The 7,540-nt window shown below is 35.0% G+C and overlaps 1 pseudogene across 1 annotated transcript; it reads right to left on the bottom strand.

Moving 5' to 3' along the window:
* Positions 1-866: 866 nt before the first annotated feature.
* On the bottom strand, positions 867-7,256 carry LOC100779348 (ABC transporter C family member 3-like; annotated as a pseudogene). Its single transcript, XR_001386197.3, has 9 exons — positions 4,705-7,256; positions 4,247-4,333; positions 3,501-4,151; positions 3,183-3,347; positions 2,351-2,963; positions 1,921-2,226; positions 1,773-1,836; positions 1,433-1,672; positions 867-1,194 (listed from the first exon to the last, which is right to left on the bottom strand). The product of XR_001386197.3 is annotated as an ABC transporter C family member 3-like (transcript).
* Positions 7,257-7,540: the final 284 nt, after the last annotated feature.

Below are 7,540 nucleotides of genomic sequence, written 5' to 3'. Positions count from 1 at the left end.
GTTTGTTTATTTTTGGCTTAAATATATTTTTAGTCCCTGGTATACTTGTTTTTGACATTTGATTCCTAATAAAATTTTTCTTTGAATCAAGTCCTTAATATTTTAAAAGTTTTGTCCGAAGTCTCTATCATTAGTCAAGACAAAATCTTTTAAATGCTTATGTGGCCATTAACCGAACACATTGGCTTGCAATGTGTGGTGCCACATGTACTCATTGCCCAAGTGAGATTTTTTTTTTGTACGAGCACTCAAGCAACAAGTACACATGACACCACAAGTTACATGTCAACGTATTTGGTTAACGATCATGTAAGCAATTAATGGATCCCAACTAACGGCAAAGACCTCAAACAAAACTTTTAAAATATTACGCACCCGATTCAAAAGAAAAATTTATTATGGACCAGATGCCAAAAATGAATATATCAAGGACCAAAAACAAATTTAAGCTTTTATTTTTTTACTTATTCCAGCAATTTTTAACTACTAGAAAATTTAAATTTGATTTTGAAACAAATACCCGCAGTTGTTCATTTGTCACAAATCACGTTATCAAATATTTAAGGGACACGTCATCACTTAACTGAGTTAGGAATCTAAAACAAAATTTTTCAAATATCGAGGAGCAGATGCAAAGGAAAAATTTACTAGGAATCATATGCAAAAGTCGAATATATATCAGGAATCAAAAACATATTTAAGCTAAAAATAAAAAACAAGTATATATATAGATTTTTATTTGCTACCCAAATAAACGAAAGGAAACAAATTCTGAGTAATTTGAAATAATAGTTTAAAACTTTATTTTTTTTGTTTCAAGAGTTTTTTTTCAAAAAAAATGAAAACATATATTTAAGATAAAATCATCACAGTTCAAAGTTTGCATAATTTATTTGAGCATGAGTAAGATGTAAAGTGTAGTGAGTCTCGTACAAGTCTCAGTAAGATGTGAAGCAGAGTGAGTAAAATCTCTACCATAGTCCAGTAAGGTAGAACACTACATGAAGTGTAACGGTGACCATATATATATATATATATATAGACATGTCTGGTTCGAGGTTAATACTAATTCATTTTCAATTTAATTTCCAAAACCAGAATTTGACCTCCTTGTGTATTCTTCAACTAGTTGAGCTAGAGATGAAGACTTGTTCTTAAGCAGTTTCTTTGGTGAATCATATTCCTCAATCAACCCTGCAGGATCAATATGAAGAGAAACCATATTCACATTTATGATGAAAAAAAGAAGAAAAAAATAGCGACAAAGAAAGAAAGAAAATAAGTGATGTTGCATTGGATTTAATTATCTCGGGACTGGGAGAAATAATCATTTTTTCTTTAAAAGCTTTCTCGGGAAGCTAACTGAAAAATGTGATTATTTATTTAAAATAAGACAAAACATGCAAGAAGAAAGAGACAAAGTGATGCCTACCTTGATTTAAAAACAAAACCATGTCACTATCAAGGATTGAAGTTATCCTATGAGCAATGGTAATGACTGTGCATTCGGAAAAATGTTGCTTAACTGTTTGCTGAATAATATTATCTGTGGCTGTATCAACTGATGCAGTAGCTTCATCAAGCACCAAGATCTTGCTTTTCTTAAGTAGAACACGGCCGAGGCAGACCAATTGCCTTTGGCCCATACTCCAATTTTCTCCATTCTCTGTAACTGCAAAAACTCAAAATGATAAGTAACACATTCTTACTACATTTAGATATATGATTGTAAAGCATGCTGCATCAGTGTTCAATGTTTTGAGAAGTCACACCTACGGAGTCAAGCTTCCCTTCTTTTTTCCTTACTTCATCTCCAAGTTGGCACATATATAGAGCCTGGAAATCCTCTACAAGAAATTAGTATGTATAACTAGAACTAAAAAGACAAGTTCTTCATAGTGTTAAACAAAACCAAATTACCTCCCAAATCTGTTCATCTGTGTACTCTTCCAGTGGATCCAGGTTGGTTCTTATTGTCCCTTCAAACATTGTTGGATCTTGAGGAATAATGCTCAGTCGGGACCGCAAATCATGAATTCCAATGAAAGAGATGTTAATGCTATCTATCAATATTTGTCCAGCAACAGGTTCAATAAGTCGGAAAAGTGTTTGCACAAGAGTTGATTTTCCACTTCCTGTTCTTCCCACAATACCAGTTTTTGCTCCAGCAGTAAAAGTGCAAGTAAGACCTCGTAAAACAATAGGCAAGTGAGGAGCATATTGAACCTGCATCGCACACTTCCTCATTAAGGGTATATAAAATATAAAACAAGGATAAACTTGTAACCAAGAAAAAGTCACTGTAACCTTCAATTCAGAATTTAACAAATGAATAATCTTTGAAATGTACCTGTAAATCCCGGATATGAACTTCTCCAAATGATGGCCAAGAATAATCTGGTTGGTTATCTTTTATTACAAGAGGAGCTTCACTTGGGAGGGATGTGTATTGGAGCATTCTTTCAACAGATATAATTTTGTTCTCCAAATTGCAAGAAAACCAGATTACTTTAGTTTGTACAGCATTTAGATTAAGTCCATATGTCACAGCCAATCCCGCAATTCCTTGAATAATACAAAATTGAAATGAAAAATGAATAAAGTTTTGTGTTTAATGTCATAAGGAATAAAGTATGACTAGTGAGTTTATGTCTTTTGAAGTACACACCAGGAGCAGTCATTGAACTTGGAAAAGATATCAAGAAAACCAAACAGCAGGCAAATGTGAGAGTAGATAAAATATCCAATCTGAAATTCAGCCATTCGATTGCAGTAGCACTGTATAATTTGGGTTGGGAATATCTGTCTATCATTTTCATATTTATGTCATTAAATCTTGATTCTTGCTCAAAACTTCTTATGGTTGTTGATCCAGAGATAGTTTCCGAAAAATGTTGTATAACTGGAGCTTGGCATGTACCAACTAATCGTGCCAATTCTCTTGCTGATGCAGAATAGTATCGCTGCATTTATTCAATCACTCTGTTAGCACATATAATGGTATTGTTTGCACAATAATATCATTCAAATTAATATTTTTATTTTTACTTCCTCTCAACTTTTGAGAGATGTGATAAATTTAAGTGCATTGTAAAGATCTAATCAATGAGGAAAAAACATTTGGTGACATCTGCTGTTAGTGTTTTCAAATAATATATGTTAGACATTATCCATAAAACTACCTGGTACCATATGCATGCTGCCATGACTGGAATCAATACTATAAACACCTGCCATGCAGCTTGAGACATCACAAAAATATTTCCGAAGAGAGTAACCAGATTGAGGGTAACTGCCCATAATATATCTGCAATGTACATATCCAGTGTGCTTTGGTCTGTTGAAGCCTGCAAGAAAAAGCAAAACTAAGATTTAGACAACAATTACATTCAACATAGTTATTTGGGAAAAAAAATAGAGAAACCAAACTTTCAAAAACAATGCACTAATTTTCTCTTCAAATTAAACAAATGAAGAATTATCAATTTATTATGACATACTCTATTAAGGATTCGACCACTGGGGGTGGCATCAAAAAATGATATTGGTGCTCGAAAAACACTCAAATGCATTTTATTGAAGAGCACAGTGGCTGTTTTGTATCCAGCTATCGCAGCAAGAAATGCTCTGGCAAAGGTGAAAATGGAACTTCCAACTGCCAAAGCAACATAGACAACCATAAGTGTAAAGCTTCTAATATCAGGTTCTGCAGTTGCTGAAACAGGTGTTGCCACAGTCATCCAATAATTGCTTGCAATCTGAAAACTGATGGTGAGTGTCTGTGAAAGTAATATGAAGGGTACAAGAGTACCTCCATAAGCTGTTGTGATGTATTTCCAGTATACTTTAAACCCAACTCTACCCTTTTCTCGTTCTTCTTCTTGAACAAGTTGTCCTTGGGGCTCAACTGTGTCATTTGACTTATCAATTTGATCATTTGTGTTTTCCACATTTTTCTCAAGTTCAAAATCACTTAATGAATTTGGGTCCTCCTCGGATGTACTTGATATTTTAAATGTTGGCTTTCTCTCTAAGGACTTAATTGAAGACAAAGCTTCTCTGTGTGCACCTACAAGTTCCATTAAATCAGTGCCTGTCTTGAGAATGTCATTGTATTTTCCTGATTGAGTTATGCTTCCTTCTCTCATGACCTATATTTTAAGCAAGATAAAAATACTAAGAGAATAGTAAATTGACGAAATGCTGTTGTTTGAATTCTTGACCATGAAATTCTTGAATCACTTACCAATATTAGATCAGCATCAGGTAAGAATTCTACTTGATGAGTAATGTATATCACAGTTTTTGATTTTAAAAGACCAAGCATGCACTCCTGAAACAGTGTAGCATAATCAGATAACACTCATATCAGCCTCTCCATCAAATGCATAACAAAACCAGGGTAGTTATATTTGAAGTATATAACTATATCCAACAACAAGAACAACAACAAAGCCCTAGCTGAGTACACAATATGCTGTTTGTATTTATAGAGATCAGTTACATAAAGCTCCAATTAACATAGTAAACAATGATTTAGTTGTAATTTTTATACTCAACTTTGGAGAATTCAAAACTCACTCAGTCAATTTGAAACACATCTAAGTATGCATTGAACTGAATAAACTTGTTTGGAAGTCTCAAATTTCCATCAAAAGAAAAAGACTAGATTGCACTGAAAACAGTACTTTAGAAAAATAGTACCTTAAAGAGATGGGATCCTGTATGAGCATCCACAGCACTGAAGGGATCATCAAACAGATATACATCAGCATCCTGGTATAGAGCACGGGCTATTTGCACTCTTTGCTTCTGTCCACCACTCAAATTGATTCCCTTCTCTCCAATAATAGTCTGATCACCAAATGGTAGAATCTCAAGGTCTTTTGTCAAGGAACATGCTTCTAGCACCTTCTTATACTTTCCCCTGTCCATCTCTTTACCAAATAATATGTTATCTTCTATCTTGCCACCCTGTATCCATGGCGATTGAGAAACATAAGCCTTGGTTCCACATATCTTCAGCGTTCCCGATATCTTTGGTACTTCCCCTATTATACAAGAAAGTAAGCTAGACTTGCCTGACCCAACAGTACCACATACAGCAACCCTCATACCATGAAAAATTGTGAGATTTATGTTTTTCAGTGTTGTATTAGGGGAAGATAAATCCCAAGAGAAATATCCATCTACTAATTCAATTGCCTTATCAGAACTACCCCATGGAAGCTTTTCTACTACATCGGTCTGCAACTCTTCTAGACGAAGAAATGATGCAATCCTTTCAAGGGAAACTTTAGTTTGTGCAATCATTGAAATTGTGTCAGGAAGACCGTAAATGGGCATTTGAAGAATTCTGAATGTTGCAAGTGCAGATAAGACCTTCCCAGATTCAAGTGGGATTCCAATAAGAGCACAAGCACCAAATGTAACCACAGCAATAAAAGTTGGGGCGTTATGGAAGAGAAATTTAATAATTGCTGTACTAGCTAGAAATTTCTTTAGCCATATCTCCTCAGTCTTCCTAAGCTGAATAATCTTTGACAAGAACTTCATCTCCCACGCTTGCAGTTTTAGAATCCTGATATTCTTCAGAATCTCAGACGTAGCCTTCATTCTTTTATCTTTGAACTCCATTACCTTGCCTTGGAACTTTTCTTGCAATGATGACACGGGAAAGTTTAGCAACATCACAATTACAGTGGCAGCAAGAGCAGCTATTGAAGCAACCCCTACACTTCTATATAGAATTAACAAAGCCAAAGCAACTTGCAAAACACACATCCATGGATCATGCATGTACCAACAAAATTCACCAATCCTTTCTGCATCAACAGTCATTAAGTTGATGATTTCCCCAGTGCTGCGAACCTCCTTGGATTGACATGAAAGAGTCAAACCTTTAGCATAGATCATTGCGACCAACTTTGATTGCATCCTAACCCCAACTTGCTGGAACCTAAACATCCAGTGCCTCTGTGAAAGACATTCCACAAGCTTTGCAGCAACAAATGCCATAGCCAAAACATAGCCTTCATTTTTAAACTTTTGTTCCCCATTGAGGTATTGAACAAAGATTTCAATAAGAAAGGGTCCAACATAAGAAGCACACGTGTATAGTAATGCAAATAAACCTGACAAAAGAATTCCTTGCCATGTTGACAAGAATAACACCTTCACGAGTTTAAGAGTGGTCACATTCCTAACACTACCGCACTCTGACTCTAGTTTGTTTCTAAAAGTTGGAAAAACCCCATAGGCACTGTCATCAGTAGCAAGAAGTGGGAGGTCCTCATGCTCTAATGTCTTCTCATTGCCTAGGGTTATTATTGGACTGATCCATGAGAAAGTAAGAATGCTGAAAACTCCAGCAATTGAATAGTTATTTCCTTTAGTCTTACTGGGATCAGAATTGTTCTGTACTTTAGAGTCACCATTCAAAAGGGGCTCTTCAAGAGAAGCAAGCTTAGCCATATTTTTAGGAGAACATCCAACATAACACAGAATTAAACCCGAAATAGAGGAACCTATGTCAGAAACAAGGTTTGTAATTGGCAAAAAAACATTCTTTCCATAGACTACAAAGTCAATAACAAGGCAAGAACAAGAAACAAATGCTTAGGGCCAGCACCAAATTCTCAACAAACATGGGAAACTCGGGTCCTGTGCCTCAGAGTTCCTAGAATGTAAATAAGCACAAATAGCACCCCAAACAACTGTTTTTAGAGCCAAATCAGAAACTGTGATATGCTCCTGTAAGCCATCATGTTTAGACAAGTAAAAGTAACTTAGTAAGCCCAACACAAGGTTGAACACAGAAATAACTAAGCTACAAACCAGGCTATGCTTTTAGTACAAGAAAGCAGAATTATGGAATCTAATTTTTTCACTCTTTTATCTATGGTTCACTTGCACTTTAATTTCTTCAATAGCGATTACACAAGCAAGCACAATTAACAAAGACTAGGTGGAACGAAGCAGATACCCCTCGTGAGAAAATGGATTGGAGGAGAAAATCAGTTCCATAGTGCATCGTGGAAGAAGAGTAAGAACATGGTATCATATACCTTACTTTAAACGAAACAAAACCAAGCAAGAAGCTTCACTTGGGGTCCATTTTTCTCGATGATGAGCAATGGTTGACTTGTTGACTTTGCTGCAAAGTGAGAGTTCTTTTAACAAGAAGTGGCTAGCGAGTGAGCCGGTGTGAGAGAGTGATAGATAAGTAGGAGATAGCGTGTTCAACGTAGACATGCAATCATGGTGAATTCCACTTTCAATCAAATAGATTAAATATATGAAAAATATGATGAAAACAAAGGTGTATGGATTAAGAGAAAAAAAGAAAGAGATAAAAAAAAAAAAAACAAAAAGTGAGAAATAGAATGGAAATTTAACTGAATTTTTTTTTCTTCATCTTTTGTTTTTCCTCTTTCAAATCAACTCACTTTTTTTTGTTTCTATCTAATTTTTTTTCTCTTTATTTTTTTTCTCGTTCAAACTATTAACACGTTATTATTTAAATAGTATTGAGTTCGAT

Source organism: Glycine max, chromosome 18 (assembly GCF_000004515.6).
Source record: "Glycine max cultivar Williams 82 chromosome 18, Glycine_max_v4.0, whole genome shotgun sequence".
NCBI lineage: Eukaryota > Viridiplantae > Streptophyta > Magnoliopsida > Fabales > Fabaceae > Glycine > Glycine max.
Note: the sequence above shows the minus strand (reverse complement) of the source record. Positions and strands in the feature narration are given on the sequence as shown.